A 19,355-nucleotide genomic window follows, 5' to 3' on the forward strand; every position below is an offset into this window, starting at 1 on the left:
ATTAAATGGATTAAAGGCAGATAAATCCCCAGGGCCAGATAGGCTGCATCCCAGTGTGCTTAAGGAAGTAGCCTCAGAAATAGTGGATGCATTAGTGATAATTTTTCAAAACTCTTTAGATTCTGGAGTAGTTCCTGAGGATTGGAGGGTAGCTAATGTAACCCCACTTTTTAAAAAGGGAGGGAGAGAGAAAACGGGGAATTATAGACCAGTTAGCCTAACATCGGTAGTGGGGAAAATGCTAGAGTCAGTTATTAAAGATGTGATAGCATTACATTTGGAAAGTGGTGAAATCATCGGACAAAGTCAGCATGGATTTACCAAAAGCAAATCATGTCTGACGAATCTTATAGAATTTTTCGAGGATGTAACTAGTAGAGTGGATAAGGGAGAACCAGTCGATGTGTTATATCTGGACTTTCAGAAGGCCTTCGACAAGGTCCCACATAGGAGATTGGTGTACAAACCTAAAGCACATGGTATTGAGGGTTCAGTGTTGAGGTGGATAGAAAATTGGTTGGCGGACAGGAAGCAAAGAATAGGAATAAACGGGTCCTTTTCGGAATGGCAGGCAGTGACTAGTGGGGTACCGCAAGGCTCAGTGCTGTTATTTACAGTGTATATTAATGATTTGGACGAGGGAATTGAATGCAACATCTCTAAGTTTGCGGATGACACGAAGCTGGGTGGCAGTGTTAGCTGCGAGGAGGATGCTAGGAGGCTGCAGAGTGACTTGGATAGATTAGGCGAGTGGGCAAATGCATGGCAGATGCAATATAATGTGGATAAATGTGAGGTTATCCACTTTGGCGGCAAGAACAGGAAAGCAGAGTATTACCTGAATGGTGACCGATTGGGAGAAGGGGAGATGCAACGTGACCTGGGTGTCATGGTGCACCATTCATTGAAAGCAAGCATGCAGGTGCAGCAGGCAGTGAAGAAAGCGAATGGTATGTTGGCATTCATAGCAAGAGGATTTGAGTTTAGGAGCAGGGAGGTTCTGCTGCAGTTGTACAGGGCCTTGGTGAGACCGCACCTGGAGTATTGTGTGCAGTTTTGGTCTCCTAATCTGAGGAAAGACGTTCTTGCCTTAGAGGGAGTACAGAGAAGGTTCACCAGATTGATCCCTGGGATGGCGGGACTTACATATGAGGAAAGACTGGATAGACTGGACTTGTACTCGCTGGAATTTAGAAGATTGAGGGGGGATCTTATAGAAACATATAAAATTCTTAAGGGGTTGGAGAGGCTAGATGCGGGAAGATTGTTCCCGATGTTGGGGGAGTCCAGAACCAGGGGTCACAGCTTAAGGATAAGGGGGAAGTCTTTTAGGACCAAGATGAGAAAACATTTCTTCACACAGAGAGTGGTGAGTCTGTGGAATTCTCTGCCACAGAAGGTAGTTGAGGTCAGTTCATTGGCTATATTTAAGAGGGAGTTAGATGTGGCCCTTTTTGCTAAAGGGATCAGGGGGTATGGAGAGAAGGCAGGTACAGGCTACTGAGCTGGATGATCAGCCATGATCATATTGAATGGCGGTGCAGGCTCGAAGGGCCGAATGGCCTACTCCTGCACCTATTTTCTACGTTTCTATGTTTCTATGTTTCTATGTTTCTTCTCTTGCATCCCTCAATAGCCTGGGACAGATCACATCAGGCGCTGAGATTTTATCCACCTTAACTCTCTTCTTTCTTTTTAATTAATAAAAAATATTTATTCAAATAATAAAATAATATATACAAAACAATAAAACCAAAACAGAACCCACCACCGTAATACAAGACAAACAATAAACGATTATACAACTATCTCACAATCCTTGTCGAGGATGTATTCAACCCCTCCCCCGGTGCCCAGCGGTCCCGGAAATCCCCCAGGGTGCCCGTGGACAGCACATTGTCCCCCTCTAACACCACCCGGGTGCGGACGTAACCCCGGAAAAGGGGCAGGCAGCTGGCTCGGGCAGAGCCCTCTTCCGCCTGGCGCCGTGAGTCACGGATGGCGGCCCTACCCTCTCTCCCCTACGCACAGGGTGTCCAAAGGTGAGGGTGGTGGGTGAGAAGTGCAGCCAGAAGGCAAGGAGCAGCCCCTTTAGATATTGGAACAGGGGCTGCAACCTCACACACTCCATGTACACGTGGAACACAGACTGCCAGCCACCTTAATGTTCTTCAGGATGCCGAATGCCACTTCATTCTTGAACTCAAACTGTCCTAGCAGTTTTTTCTCTATGCATTTGGCGTTTAAAATGCATTTGACATACGATGCATTAAATGTCAAATGTCAAATGTCAACTGCATTTGACAATCAAAATTCTTAAGGGATTGGACAGGCTTGATGCAGGAAAAATGTTCCCGATGTTGGGGGAGTCCAGAACCAGGGGTCAAAGTTTAAGAATAAGGGGTAGGCCATTTAGGACTGAGATGAGGAAAAGCTTTTTCACCCAGAGAGTGGTGTATCTGTGGAATTCTCTGCCACAGGAGGCAATGGAGGCCAATTCACTGGATGTTTTCAAGAGAGAGTTAGATATAGCACTTAGGGCTAACAGAATCAAGGGATATGGGAAGAAAGCAGGAACAGGGTACTGATTTAGGATGATCAGCCATGATCATATTAAATGATGGTGCGGGCTCGAAGGGCCGAATGGCCTACTCCTGCACCTATTTTCTATGTAAAACATCAATGTAAATGTCTTACTCCTTTGTGAATACAAATCCAAACTCGCCTGAATTTGCATCCACTGAGTCAGAGCATAAATTCCCTCCTTTATCCTTGAGTAGCCCCTCCTCAAATTCCTTTTTCTAATGGGATGTTTTAAAATCTAGTTCAGGCTGGAGGTCTGTGACCAGTGGAGGGTTCCACAGGGATCAGTGCTGAGACCTCTGCTGTTTGTGAATATATAAACTTTCCAGAATGATGCCTGATTTAGAGGGTATTAGCTACAGGGAGAGATGGACAGACTTGGGTTGGTTTCTCTGGAATGCCCGAGGTTGGGCAGACCTAATAGAAGCATATCATATTATAACAGGCATAGATGGGGTAGACAGTCAGAACCTTTTTTCCAGGATGGAGAAAATCAAATACTAACTTTAAATTGTAAAAGAGATGTGTGGGATAACTTCTTTAAGCAAAGTGTGGTGAATGTGTGGACTCTGCTGCAGGAGGGCTGGAGATCGAGGCATTTAAGAGGCTTTTGGATAGGCATATGGATGTGCAGGCAATGGAGCCTTATGGATTATGTGCAGGTAGATAATCCTGCATTATGTTTGGCACAGCCATTGTGGGCCGAAGGGCCTGTGATTGTGCTGCACTGATCTAAGTTCTATAATAGTAAAAGAGCAAAACAGCATTTGGTACCCTGTTGATTAGTTTTCTTTTGAGGTCAAATTAATTACAATGAATTTTGCCAACCCGTGTGTGCAAGATACATCCTCTGAATGAGCTGGGACGCATCCTCAGTGATGTGACCTGGGGTCATGGGGTGTTTCGGGTCTAAAAACATCAGACACCCCTCGCCCAGGCGACCCAGCCGGGGTTGAACAGGCCCCGACTTGCTTCCCAGCAGCAACCGCCCACGGATCGGCCCTCCTAATAACTACTGTTGCGATGGATGTTTCTTTTTTTGTGTGTTTTGTGGTTGTGTAATTTTAATGCCTTTTTGGTGCTTTTATTGTTGGACTGTGGGTGACTGAATTTCGTCCATTATTAGATGACAAATAAAGCTATCTTGAATCTTGAATCTTGAGGGCGTGCAGCGTAGGTTCACTAGGTTAATTCCTGGAATGGCGGGACTGTCATATGTTGAAAGACTGGAGCGACTAGGCTTGTATACACTGGAATTTAGAAGGATGAGAGGAGATCTTATCGGAACGTATAAGATTATTAGGGGGTTGGACACGTTAGAGGCAGGAAACATGTTCCCAATGTTGGGGGAGTCCAGAACAAGGGGCCACAGTTTAAGAATAAGGGGTAGGCCATTTAGAACTGAGATGAGGAAAAACTTTTTCAGTCAGAGAGTTGTGAATCTGTGGAATTCTCTGCCTCAGAAGGCAATGGAGGCCAATTCTGTTCTGTTCTCTCTCCCCCTCAATCCTCCTCCTCGGTGATTTCAACATCCATATGGACTCCACTGACTCCACAATAACCGCTGACTTCACTGAAATACTCAACTGCTTTAACCTCACTCAACACGTCAATTTTCCCACCCATAACCGTGGGCACATTCTGGACCTTGTCTGCTCCACTGGACTAAATCTACATCACCTCTCTGGCTCCGACCCCACCCTCTCTGATCACTTAGCCATCACCATGTCCGTCAACATTCCCACCCGAGCTCCAAGGCAAAAATGCAAAATCAACTTCCGTAAGCTGAACTCTGTTTCACCTACCTCGCTCTCATCCTCCCTCTCTGAAATAATGTCCGCCTCTCCCTTCGTTGACCTCCACAGCCCCTCTGACCTCACTGACTACTACAACCGCACTCTCTCCTCCTGCCTCGACCAGCTTGCACCTATAAAAACCAAAACAATTTCCTTCACCCACTCTGCTCCCTGGTTTACCCCTGAACTCCACATGATGAAAACTCATGCCCGCCAACTTGAAAGACTCCGCAACAAAACAGGTCTCACAATTCACTCCCAAGCCTACAAAGACCACCTGCAGCACTACAAAGATGCCCTCTCCCGCGCCCACTCCACCTACTACTCTCAAATAATTCACTCTGGCTCCGGAAACCCAAAAACACTCTTCTCTACAATAAACAAACTCCTCAGCCCCCTGGACACCATCTCCCAATCATTCACAGTTGACAAATGCACCACTTTCCTTTCATTCTTCCACAGCAAAATAGACAACATCTACAGCACCTTAACCACCAACGCACCTGCTCCCCCTCCATCCACCTGCCCCCCCTTATCCTGTCAACCCCTGCCTCTGTTCTCCCCAGTCTCTACCACCGACCTCTCTGACCTCTTCACAGGAATAAAAACTGCCACCTGCTCTCTGGACCCTATCCCCTCCAGCTTTGTCAAGGCCTGCCTTCCTGCTCTCTCTCCACTTATCACTGCAACAATAAACTCCTCCCTGTCCACTGGCATCGTCCCGCCATCCCTCAAAATCGCTGCTGTCACCCCCATTCTGAAAAAACCTGGTCTCAACCCTGACACCCCAAACAACTTCAGACCAATCTCCAACCTACCCTTTCTGTCCAAAGTTTTGGAACGTGCTGTAGCTTCCCAACTCAAATACCACCTCTCTACCAATAACCTGTATGAAACTTTCCAATCCGGATTCCGCTCCAACCACTGTACTGAAACTGCGCTCCTCAAAATCACAAACGACATTCTCCTCTCCTCCGACGCTGGCAACCTCAACATCCTCATCTTACTTGACCTCAGCGCCGCCTTTGACACCATAAATCACTCCATTCTCCTCACCCGACTTGAAACCTCCTTTAACATCACCGGCACAGCCCTATCCTTGTTCAAATCTTACCTCTCTGACAGACACCAGTTCATCTCCATTAACAACTGTAAATCCCCCACCGCTCCCCTCCCCCAAGGTGTCCCCCAAGGCTCAGTCCTTGGCCCCCTCCTCTTCATCCTCTACCTGTTCCCCCTTGGTCAATTAATCCGCCGTCATGGTCTCAACTTCCACTGCTTCGCCGATGATATCCAGCTCCTCATCTCCACCAAGTCAATCTCCACCACCACACACACTACACTGACAAACTGCATCTCTGAAATAAAATCTTGGCTTCAATCAAATTTCCTCAAACTCAACTGCAACAAATCTGAAATCATCATCATTGGTCCAAAAACGCTCACCAAATCCACCCAAAACTTCATCCTCAACATTGATGGTCTCCCAGTATCCACCTCCCCTCACATCCGGAATCTTGGAATCATCTTTGATCAAACCCTCTCCTTCGACAAACACATCAAACACATCACAAAGACAGCCTTCTTCCACCTCAAAAACATTGCCCGTCTCCGTCCATGCCTCTCCTCCACAGCTGCAGAAACCCTCATCCATGCCTTCATCACCTCCCGTCTGGACTACTGCAACAGCCTCCTCTATGGCTCACCCTCAAAAATCATCAGTAAACTTCAATACATTCAAAACTCCGCTGCCCGTCTACTCACCCACACCCCGATCCGTGACCATATCACCCCCGTCCTTTACAAACTCCACTGGCTCCCCATCCCCCAGAGAATCCAGTACAAAATCCTCCTCATGACCTACAAAGCCCTCCATAACCTGGCCCCATCCTACCTGACCGACCTCCTCCACAGGCACACTCCCACCTGCACCCTCCGCTCTGCTGCTGCCAATCTCCTATCTCCCCACATCCGGACCAAACTCAGATCCTGGGGGGACAGGGCTTTCTCCATCGCTGCTCCCACCCTATGGAACTCACTACCCCAAACCGTCAGAGACTCCTCCTCACTCACCACATTCAAAACATCACTGAAGTCTCACCTGTTCAGTACTGCCTTCAACCACTGAAGGTCACCTCACCTTCTGTCTCCTTTCTCTGTTCGTTTACTTATTTATCTATTTATTCACTTCCCTATGTTCTCTAAATCCCTGTAAAGCGTCTTTGAGTGTATGAAAAGCGCTATATAAATGTAATGCATTATTATTATTATTATTATAATTCTCTGAATGCATTCAAGAGAGAGCTGGATAGATCTCTTAAGGATAGCAGAGTTAAGGGATATGGGGAGAAGGCAGGAATGGGGTACTGATTGAGAATGATCAGCCATGATCACATTGAATGGCGGTGCTGGCTCGAAGGGCCGAATGGCCTCCTCCTGCACCTATTGTCTATTGTCTATTGTCTATTGTCTATTGTCTATTGTCTATTGTCTACTCTGCAGGGGTTGGGAGACTCTGGTGTGTGGAGGGACAATAGACAATAGACAATAGACAATAGGTGCAGGAGGAGGCCATTCGGCCCTTCGAGTCAGCACCGCCATTCAATGTGATCACGGCTGATCATTCTCAATCAGTACCCCGTTCCTGCCTTCTCCCCATACCCCGACTCCGCTATCCTGAAGAGCTCTATCCAGCTCTGTCTTGAATGCACAGCACTGGACCGGGCTCTGTGGGGTGAGTCCTGGCCGAGCTCCTCCTGCGTCTCACCAGGTTCACGGCCTGTGCGCTGCACCTCTTTCTCCTTCTCCGAGCATTTTCACTCTTGCCTGGTGGCATCAGGCCTTTCCGTAGCTTATTGGGTTTCTTTCTCACGAAAGACACAGACTGGCGTGCCAACCCACCCAGTCCCGGGTGCCGTCTTTCTGTGCCGTCAACTGTCTCTCCTGTAGTCACCAAACTATTCTTGGTTGTCACCCAGTCTATTCCTAGGTGCCACTGGCTGAGCCAGACTTCAATGTATAATATTATATAAATAGTATAAATAATATAAATATTAAAATGCAGGAGAAGACGGACAGACTCTTACAAGCTGCAACAAGACTTGGTCTTACACCCAATACAGCAAAGTCACAGGTGATGAAGATCCACTCCAAAACCAGCAACCCTATCCTCATGCACAGCACTGCCCTGGAGGAGGTAGAGACATTCACATAGCTAGGCAGTGTTGTGGACACCACCGGAGGGGCAGATGCAGACATAAAAATCAGAATCAATAAGGCTAGGGTGGTGTTTAACATGCTCAGGAAGATCTGGAGCTCAAAATACATCTCAATCAACACCAAAATACAAATCTATAATTCAAATGTGAAGCAGGTAATGCTGTATGGATCAGAGACATAGAAAACAACTAAAACGCACAACAAACCGGCTGCAAACATTCATTCACCTGTCTCAGGAGAGTACTAAACATCTGGAGGAGAGACAAAGTAAGCAATGTGGACCTGTGGAAAAGAACAAGACAGGATCCCATTGACTTACAAATCCAAAAGAGAAAATGGAGTTGGATTGGACACACCCTCAGAAAACCTGCCACAAACATCACCCGGCAAGCCCTGAAATGGAACTCCCAAGGAAAAAGGAAACGAGGTCGCCCCAGGAACAACTGGAGAAGAGGTGTCTCGGCAGAAATGTCTTGGAGTGGGCTCAACTGGGGAGATCTCGAAAGAACCGGCAACAACTGAGTGAAGTGGAGGACATTTGTCAATGGCCTATGCTCCCTAGAGGAGCCAAGGGCTTAAGAAGAAGAGGAAATAATATTATAGCTTTAAAGAATATGTCATAGATACAACATTGTAAATAAATTATGACTTGCTTTGTTGAACTTCATACCTGTGTGGAAGCTATAGCGGCACGGTGGCGCAGCGGTAGAGTTGCCGCCTTACAGCGAATGCAGCGCCTGAGACCCGGGTTCGATCCTGACCAAGGGCGCCGTCTGTACGGAGTTTGTACGTTCTCCCCGTGACCTGCGTGGGTTTTCTCCGAGATCTTCGGTTTCCTCCCACACTCCAAAGACGTACAGGTATGTAGGTTAATTGGCTGGGTAAAATGTAAAAATTGTCCCTAGTGTGTGTAGGATAGTGTTAATGTGCGGGGATCGCTGGGCGGCGCGGACTCGGTGGGCCGAAGGGCCTGTTTCCGCGCTGTATCTCTGTATCTCTGTATCTCTATATGAAGCACCTGTGAAACAGCACAATAAAAGCGTGAACTAATTTATTTCGTCATAGCAGGCATCAGCTCTATCTCCCACAATCAGAGTGCTCTAACATGTGAAAACCTCCAGATTCAGGGACAGTTTCTTCCCAGCTGTTATTAGGCAACTGAATTATCCTACCGCAACCAAAGAGGTGACCCTCGGACTATCCTTGATCGGACCTTGCTGGCTTTACCTTGCACTAAACATTATTCCCTTATCATGTATCAATATACTGCAAATGGATCGATTGTAATCATGTATTGTCTTTCTGCTGACTGGATAGCACGCAACAAATTTTCACTGTACTGACTGAATTTTGTGCCTGTTAGCCGAGAGTTCAGTTGTTATACATTCACTTCTCAGTTGCTTCCTGAGCCCCTGAAAAAAATAGCAGGAAGCAGAAGCCATTGCTGAAAACCCCTTAAAATTACACCATCTGCCAATATCAGGAAATGACAAAAAGAAATAAACTCTCCAAATATCCGAAACAAGTTTTAACAAATTAAGCTTCTAATAAGAACCTTACACTTGACACAAATTCCCAAAGTCACGTTGACTTAGCGAAACTCATCGAAATCATTGCTAATCAAAGTAAAGCCTTTTTTTTTCATTTTGTACATGACAATCAATGTAATCCCTCAAAATAATACCACTGGTATCCACAGATTTAATTCATTCTGGCAGCTCTCCTTAGGTGTTCTGACGTTCCACTTGACGTGTACACGCTGCTTCCTCCAAAGTACGTTATTAATAGATGCGTTATCACTTTTCATAACAAAACTAATACCTCATAGATTTTGAAAGATCACAGACTAGTTAGTCATTATAATCTAGTTCCTGGTAGAAATAAAATGATAACAATTTGTCACTAAAGTCTAATATGAAAAATGACTGGCAAATTTCAGTATACGTATTGCGTTATTATTAATTGTTTTTTATGTGTACGTATTTGTGTGTCTATATATATATATATATATGTGTGTGTGTGTGTGTGTGTGTGTGAGTGTGTGAGTGTATGTGTGTGTGTGTGTGTGTGTGTGTGTGTGTGTGTGTGTGTGTGTGTGTGTGTGTGTGTGTGTGTGTGTGTGTGTGTTTGTGCATGTGTACATATACATTGAACTCTTTTTTCTCGTTTATTATATTGTTTTTAGAGTACTATGTTTACATATTCTGTTGTGCTGCTGCAAGTAAGAATTTCATTGTTCTATCTGGGACGTATGACATTTCTTTAGTCTCCTACATTTCAGTGAGAATAAACCCAACTGATGCAATCTATCTTTATAACTACACCCCTCCATTCCAGATGACATCCTGGTGAATCTCTCTGTTGCTCCCACTTCCATTTTGATGTGTGGCGACCAGTGCAGTCTAACAAATGTTTTGTACAACTGCTACATGACACCCCAATTCTTCAACTCAATGCCTTGGCCTGTGAAGCAGATGCATGCCAAATGCCAGAGATGCTGCCTGACCTGTTGTGTTATGCCAGCACTTTGTGTCTTCTATACCAAATGCCTTCTTCATTACCCTGACCACCTGTGTTGCCACTTCCAGGGTTTACATTTAGGTTTGTTATTGTCAGAGCTATAGATTTACTCCCCAACATTTCTTTGTACAATAATGTTAATAAGGTCGCTGCCATTTTATTCATATGCCCTGACAGATTTAACTTCACAAAGTGACTCCACATTATGTTGATTAACTTTCATCTGCCACCAGTCCACCCACGATCCAATTAATCTACGTCCCACTATGTCTTCAAAAATACCTTCTTCATTATCTACAACTCCACCAATTTTTTTTGTCATCTGCAAACTTAATAATCATATCCCCCACATTCTCATCCACGTCAGTCAGATATATTACAAACAAAGTTTACAGCACCGATCCCTGTGATGCATCATTTGTTCCTGGTTTTCAGTTAAAAAATAAACCCATCCACGACACTCTCTGCCTCTGCCCAACCAAGTTTGGATCCAATTCACCCACATGCCTCAGATTCCATATGTCTTAACCTTTTGGACTAGCCTCCTATGTGGGACCTTGTCAAAGTCCTTACTGAAGTTCACACAGACAACGTTTACCACCTTGCCATCATCAATCTCCTTGGTTACTTCCTCAAAATAGACAATAGACAATAGGTTCAGGAGAAGGCAGCACCACCATTCAATGTGATCATGGCTGATCATTCTCAATCAGCACCCCGTTCCTGCCTTCTCCCCATACCCCCTGACTCCGCTATCCTTAAGAGCTCTATCTAGCTCTCTCTTGAATGCATTCAGAGAATTGGCCTCCACTGCCTTCTGAGGCAGAGAATTCCACAGATTTACAGCTCTCTGACTGAAAAAGTTTTTCCTCAACTCCGTTCTAAATGGCCTACACCTTATTCTTAAACTGTGGCCCCTGGTTCTGGACTCCCCCAACATTGGGAACATGTTGGGAAAATTGGGAAAATACTCAGTAAGCTTTGTGAGACATGATCTCCCCTGCACAAAACCATGCTGGCTCTTCCCAATCAGTCCCTGTCTTTCGAGGGGAACATGTCAACAACGTCGCTACTACTGATGCAAGGCTCACTGGCATTCAGTTTCTCGGCTTCTCTCGAATGCCATTCTTGAACAAGGGGACATTAGCTATCTTCCAGTCTTCTGATACTTTACCCAGAGCTAAATGAGATGCACAAATATCTATCACAGCCCAGCAATCTCCATCCTCATTTCCCTTAATATTCTGGGAGTGATCCCACCAAACCCTGGGGATTTATCCATCCTAATGTACTCCAATATTTCCAACGCTTCCTCTTTCTCAATACTTGCTCCAGAACATCATCGTAACCCCCCCTTAACTCTCCAGCCTCCACCTCAATTGCCCTGGTAAACACTGTGAAGAAGTATGAATGCGGAATTAAAACAATGTTCAAACATCATCCAGTTTAAAAACAAATATAAACACATGATTTTTTCTAGGTACAGTGAGGAGGGGGGATTAACAGTCACCAGGGGTCTACATATAATAACGCATCATTATTTAAATAAGTATATCTATATGAACATATAAGGGTGTATGAGTATTTTTGTATTAATATCTGACTTATTATACGGGTGGGTGACTATATTTGTATTTATATTTTGTATGTAAATGGTCGGGTATTTGTATATATATGATTGGCCTAATGTATGTATATATATATCAGATGTAGTTAATATAGACATTATTGTGTAAATAGGTATATTCATATGATTGTAGGGGTGAGTGAGTATATATGTAGTTATATATGTATTTTAGGTATTAGTTATTATAGATAATACTTGATAAATATTGATTAGGGAATGTGGGGGTAGGATTAAATAAGTTCACACTTCTTCCTACTCCTTTTCGCACATGTAAAGACGTTAAGTAATGGATGAAATTCTTTGTATTTCTTCTGTTTTTTTGTTTATTTTGTTTTTTAATTGATGTCTTTTAACATGTACGAAATAAAATAAAATGATGATGATGATGATGATTCATTCAGGATCTTACTCATATCCCCTGGCTCCACACGTAGATCATCCCTTAGGTCCCCGAGGGCTCCTATCATTCCTTTGCTACCATCTTGCTTCTAACATACGGACAAAGGTTTTAGGATCCGCCTTAATTCCACTTGCCCAGATCATTTCATGGTACCTTTCCGTTCTCCTTATAACTTTTTTAAGTGTACTCCAATATCCCAGAAAAGCCGTCGGTGATTCATTTGATAACAATCCTCTAAACCAGCCGTATGCTTCCTTCTTTTTCCCTGATCAAGCCAATACCGTTTGTTAACCAAGGTTCCTTAAACTTACCACCTTTGCATCCTACCCTTACAGGGACACACTGACTGAATTCTTGTACAGGAAAATAAATGCAGATACTGGTTCAAATCGAAGGTAGACACGAAATACCAGAGTGACTCAGTGGGTCAGGCAGCATCTCAGGAGAGAAGAAATGGGTGATGTTTCAGGTCGAGACCCTTCTTCAGACTGAGGAAGGGTCTCGACCCGAAACGTCACCCATTCCTTCTCTCCTGAGATCCTGCCTGACCCGCTGAGTTACTCCAGCATTTTGTGTCTACCTTCTGACTGAATTCTTAAAGACTTCCCACTGATCAAATGTTGTTTACCCCCCAAACAGTTGCTAATCAACCTGTCCCAACATAATCAAAGTCTCCCTCCCCACTATTTTGGGCCTATGTCAACAACCAAGTTTAACATGGTTACCTTGAAGCTTCCCAAACTATGGACACCATGATCCAACAGGGCAATAGAAACTGCAAGTCATAGTCATGACGTCCTGTAGTAAATGTGCAGAGAGAACAGGAGTTATTAGTGTTAGTGTTGAGCTCTGAATTAATGAATACTTGTACACTAGGGAAATAGTGAAGAATACATAATTACAGGGTGCTCAACCCAAAGCATCATCCATTCCTTTGCTCCAGAGATGCTGCCTGACCTGCTGAGTCACTCCAGCTTATTGTGTCTATCGCACGTCATTAATATTAGATTATAGAGGAGGTGGACTGGGTTTCATTGGCCATTGAGGCTTGAAGGGTTACCATTTAGGATCAACAAGGGGCTGGCTAACAGTCCGCAGGAATGATAAGAATAGGGTGCTCAACCCAAGGGTGTGCAAGCAATTTGGTTATAATAGTGTAGGAGTTCATTAAGGACATAATGAATAGGAGTAGAATTAGGCCATTCGGCCCAACAAGTCTACTCCGCCATTCAGTCATGGCTGATCTATCTCTCCCTCCTAACCCCATTCTCCTGCCTTCTCCCCGTAACCCCTGACACCCGTACTAATCGAGAATCTATCTATCTCTGCCGTAAAAATATCCACTGACTTGGCCTCCACAGCCTTCTGTGGCAAAGAATTCCACAGATTCACCACCCTCTGACTAAAGAAATTCCACCTCATATAAGGAAAGTTAAACTCCTACATTATTATAACCAAATTGCTTGCACACCCTTGGGTTGAGCACCCTATTCTTATCATTCCTGCGGACTGTTAGCCAGCCCCTTGTTGATCCTAAATGGTAACCCTTCAAGCCTCAATGGCCAATCCCTCTCTGATGTCTACGCTGTACTGCTGTAATTCTTTCCCTGCTGAGCAGTGCATCACCCTCTCTCCTCTATAAGAAAATAACTGCAGATGCTGGTACAAATCGATTTATTCACAAAATGCTGGAGTAACTCAGCAGGTCAGGCAGCATCTCGGGAGAGAAGGAATGGGTGACGTCCGAAACGTCACCCATTCCTTCTCTCCCGAGATGCTGCCTGACCTGCTGAGTTACTCCAGCATTTTGTGAATAAACCCTCTCTCCTCTTACAGTCATGTTCGAAACACGCCTGCCACACCAACTAGTCCTGCCTGCAACCACATTCCTGTGATTGTAGTAATATCATAATCCCAAGCCTTGATCCACGCTCTCTCCTTATCCATATTACCTGTGAGGCTGCTTGCGTTAAAGTGACTATAATTAAACCAACCTGCCCTGCTCTTCTTCCATTCTTGTCTCCACCCAGTCTTCCCACTGGACTTCCTTGTTCTAATTTCTGCATGTCCGTTAGCATTTCGACCTGTTGCATTTTCATTCTGCATCCCACCACCCTGCCTCATTAGGTTCAATTCCTCTCGAGTAGCACCGGCGAAGATAACACTGTAAGAAAGCATTGAATATTTTGAAACACATAAAAGATCACAGGACCATGAATGTCCCGTAGATTTAATGCAGATTTTTGTGTCTATTTTCGCTTTAAATCAGCATCAGCAGTTCCTTCGTACACTCGAATGAACAGGAGCTATTTTTTTCCATTAAAAGTCAATCCGTTTTGTTTGACAATGGTTTTAAGATTGGAATCAAGTAAAGCAATAAGACTTCAATTACCCGTAGCAGATTTTGAAGTTCTTTCGTCCACAATAAATGTTAAACCCAGCCAGCAGATTTACTTATCACCCTGTTGTAGAAAACATATTTGTAAGAAAGCTAGTGAAGCTCTGGAGGAGTCCAGGAGGGAATTATTGGGATCATTTCAGGAATTAAGTCTTTTGGCGATCTGGATAAACTGCAGAAATAGTGACAATGCTGAGAAGAGTAAGATATTTCACAGAGCTTTTTTAAAATCATGAAGGACTTTGCTGGCTTTACCTTGCACGTTGTTCCCTTATCAAGGATAGTTCGAGGGTCACCAAAGAGGTAGATAGTAGTTCAGCACTGCTCTCTGGTTGTGGTAGGATGGTTCAGTTGCCTGATAACAGCTGGGAAGAAACTGTCCCTGAATCTGGAGGTGTGCGTTTTCACACTTCTATACCTTTTGCCCGATGGGGGAGGGGAGAAGAGGGAGTGGCCAGGGTGTGACTCATCCTTGATTCTGCTGCTGGCCTTGCCGAGGCAGCGTGAGGTACAAATGGAGTCAATGGATGGGAGGTTGGTTTGTGTGATGGTCTGGGCTGCGTCCACAATTCGCTGCCATGTTTTGTGGCCTTGGATGGAGCTGTTCCCAAACCAAGTGCAGGGATCTGGGGAGAGTGATGGTAGTGGGACTAAGTGGCTTGCTCTTTTCTCAAAACTGACAGAGCCTGAATAGGCAAATGGCTTCTGCTGCTCTTTACTATTCTGTAATGTGATGAAATGATCACCATAAATGCAAGATTCTGAAAAAAAATGATCCGACAAGAAAATAGAAACTGCTAGTCATGGTCATGAGGTCCTGCAGTAAATGTGCAGAGAGAACAGGAGTTATTAGTGTTAGTGTTGAGCTCTGCATTAATGAATAGTTGTACTGTAGGGTGATGTGAACAATACATAATTACACGGTGCTCGACCCAGAGCGTCATCCATTCCTTTGCTCCAGGGATGCTGCCTGACATGCTGAGTTACTCCAGCTTTTTGTGTCTATCACACATAATTAATATTAGATTTGAGAGGAGATAGGTTGGGTTTTATACTAAATTGCTTTAATTTAAGGTAAAGGTAGACTGTGGGAGCACTAGCAAGAAGTTGACCAATTTTGGCTATTGCTGGGATCTTACACGTTTTTGCTCATTTGCAGGTCTTGATTCTCCAGGAAATTGCATGTTTTCGACTGAAGGAATTTCTCTTGGCTTCATGGCTTCTGCAAAAGCTGCTAATCCCTGACGCAGGAATATGAACATTAAGTCCTTTAGGAATGCCGAATTACAGGAACTCTGGCAGATGATAAAGATACAGCTTGCTCAAACTATGGAGGAAGGAGGAACAGGTGGACCCCAGCAGCTTATAAACCACAATTAGGGCGGGATGGGGTGTTGCGTAACAGTTCTGTTGCCCAAGACCGCAAGAAATGACAGAGAGTTGTAGATGTGGTCCAGTCCGTCACACAGATCAGACGTCCCACCATTGATTTCATCTACACTTCCCACTCCCTCTGAAAATCAAAAACGTCCCACCTTGGTCATTCCTTCTTCTCCCTACTCCCATCAGGCAAAAGGTACAGAAGCTTGAAAACACCGGACTCTGGAACAGTTTCTTCCATTCAGTTATCAGACTTCTGAATGACCCTTCCATAATATAGGGTACTGTCTGATTCATCTCTTCCCCATTGTGGATCTTGTACTTTTTCTGTGGGACTGATGTGCTTTAGATTTTATTTTACATTTAGAGATACAGCGTGGAAACAGGCCCTTCGGCCCACCGGGTCCGCGCCGCCCAGCGATCCCCGCACATTAACACTATCCTACACACACTAGGGACAATTTTTTTAACTTTTTTTCACATTTTACCCAGCCAATTAACCTACATACCTGTAACGTCTTTGGAGTGTGGGAGGAAACCGAAGATCTCGGAGAAAACCCACGCAGGTCACGAGCAGAACGTACAAACTCCGTACAGACGGCGCCCGTAGTCAGGATCGAACCTGGGTCTCCGGCGCTGCATTCGCTTAAACCGGCATCTGCAGTTCCTTCCCACACAACTGGAAAAGAGCACCACAATTCTGGTAACACAGCCTCCTGTACGAGCGCGGTGATGAAGGAGTGATGTGTGTTTCCCACTTCAGCACTTTGTGGAATTTAGAAGGATGAGAGGAGATCTTATCGAAACGTATAAGATTATTAAGGGGTTGGACACGTTAGAGACCGGAAACATGTTCCCAATGTTGGGGGAGTCCAGGACAAGGGGCCACAGTTTAAGAATAAGGGGTGGGCCATTTAGAACTGAGATGAGGAAAAACTTTTTCAGTCAGAGAGTTGTGAATCTGTGGAATTCTCTGCCTCAGAAGGCAGTGGAGGCCAATTCTCTGAATGCATTCAAGAGAGAGCTGGATAGAGCTCTTAGGGATAGTGGAGTCAGGGGGTATGGGGAGAAGGCAGGAACGGGGTACTGGTTGAGAATGATCAGCCATGATCACATTGATCAAGGGCCGAATGGCCTCCTCCTGCACCTATTGTCTATTGTCTATTGTCTATTGTGTTTTGCTGAAGATTTCAACATCTGTTATAGGGAGTTGGATCCAGCCCGGGTAACAGCCTGGTGAACCTCTTTTGCATATCTCCAAAGCCCCCATATCCCACCTGTAATGCAATGGCCAGAACTCTGTGGAATTCTCTGCCGCAGAAGGCAGCGGAGGCCAATTCACTGGATGAATTTAAAAGAGAGTTAAGGACCTGTCCCAGTTAGGCGTTTTATAAGGCGACTGCCGGCGACTGTTATAGTCGTAGCAGGTCGCTGACAAACCAGTGATTGGACCCCCCCCACGACAATGTCTACGACAAGCTACAACAACCTACCACCTAGTCGACGTCAAGCTAGGGCAAGGTACCGACAACCGGCGACCCAATCGTCGCAAGTAGAACGTCCACCTGCGACCGCACCTACGACAACCCCTACGACAACCTACAACCACACAGCCGACAACCTACGACAACCGAAGTCAACCTACATCCACCCGCGTCAAGCTACGACAAGCTACGACCCTGAAGACTGAAGACAACTGAAGACAATTCACGTTTCACCCAGTTTCCCTATAAAAGGGTGTGTACAGTAGGGTTTCCAATCATTCTGCATCGTGACTGTTTGAAAGTGATGCCGTGAGAAACTACTCTGAAATACAATAACTTCATACATAAATTTTCCGTCAAAATGTCAAGAATTTCCTTTATTGATGTACAAACAAATTTTTTTTAAAGGTTAATAAGAAATAAACTTCAATAAATTTCAATACACTTCAAACTTTAAAATTCAAACTTTAAACAAAATACAAGTGCAAAAACATACAAAACCTGACATCATTTATGGACACATTACACTGATGGATGGTCAGATCAAGTCCACAGTTGGAATTCGCCGCAGTCAGCACCGGCGACAACCTACGTCACCAGGCGACAACCTACGACAGCGCCCTCGTCAGGAGACGTCAAGCGACGCTCATTGGCGTCAAACCAACAGTCGCCGAAATATTTCAAGCCTTCACAAAATCCAGCGACCACCAGAAAAACGCTACGACTCTTTGGAGACGACTCACGACCGTGCCCGCGACACCCTGGCGACCGTGTGGCGACAGCCTAGTCGCCTGTAGTTGCCTAAAAAATCACCGAACTGGGACAGGGCCTTTAGATAGAGCTCTAGGGGCTAGCGGAATCAAGGGATATGGGGAGAAGGCAGGCACAGGAAACTGATTGTGGATGATCAACCATGATCACAATGAATGGCGGTGCTGGCTCAAAGGGCCAAATGGCCTCCTCTTGCACCTATTTTCTATGTTTCTACTCTGTATTTCTAATCTAAACTAAACTAACTTAAACATCACAAACAATAGAGGTTACATTTTACAATGAACTGATCACTGTGGAACACCACTTGTCACAGGCCACAGAGCAATACCCCTCCAACACTACCTTCTACGGCCAAGGCAATTTTGAATTCAACCAACCAACTCACCATGGATTCCATAACCTTCTGGATCAGCCTACCATGCAGGACCTGTGATGCAAATGAAGGTCTTGACTCAATACTTATATGCCTCCTACCCTATGGACAAGCAGAGAAATCATAGATTCTCCAACATGTTGGACAGCTGAATCCCCCAGATGAGTCCCTACAACATTTATGTATTTGTTCCCTCTCACCGTTCTCACAGACCCTGATAGTTCTTTGGGAACAGTCTGCAGTTTCCAGTGAAGACGGTCTCAGCACAGTGCGTTGGAATGCATAATTTCAGGGTAATATATTTTCAAGCATACTGTCATTTGCCATGGTGACTTATGAAAGCTCGAAATTTGCATACCAATTTGGTATTTCAAATGTCATAGATTTTTTTATTGGCACAGTCATGTTGTTACCAACAAGAAAAGAATGGATTATCTATGAGTAGTGTCTTTTTTTTGTCAGAAGAGCATTTCCAGGAATTACGGTGGCCCCCAACCTTGCCAGTCCGTGTCAACATTCATGCTGTGCCCAGGTGTGCCTTCATCTCTCCTCAGCTACATCCCACTATTCCCTTCTCTTTCATTTGCCTGCCAGCCTCCTGTAAATGCAACATTATATTTGCTTCGCCTTCTCCCCGCGGTTTTGAGCGTTACATTCTTATTATCGATTTATTCACAAAATGCTGGAGTAACTCAGCAGGTCAGGCAGCATCTCGGGAGAGAAGGAATGGGTGACGTTTCGGATCGAGACCCTTCTTCAGACCCGAAACGTCACCCATTCCTTCTCTCCCGAGATGCTGCC

This window comes from Rhinoraja longicauda, chromosome 9 (assembly GCF_053455715.1).
Source record: "Rhinoraja longicauda isolate Sanriku21f chromosome 9, sRhiLon1.1, whole genome shotgun sequence".
Taxonomy (NCBI): Eukaryota; Metazoa; Chordata; class Chondrichthyes; order Rajiformes; family Arhynchobatidae; genus Rhinoraja; species Rhinoraja longicauda.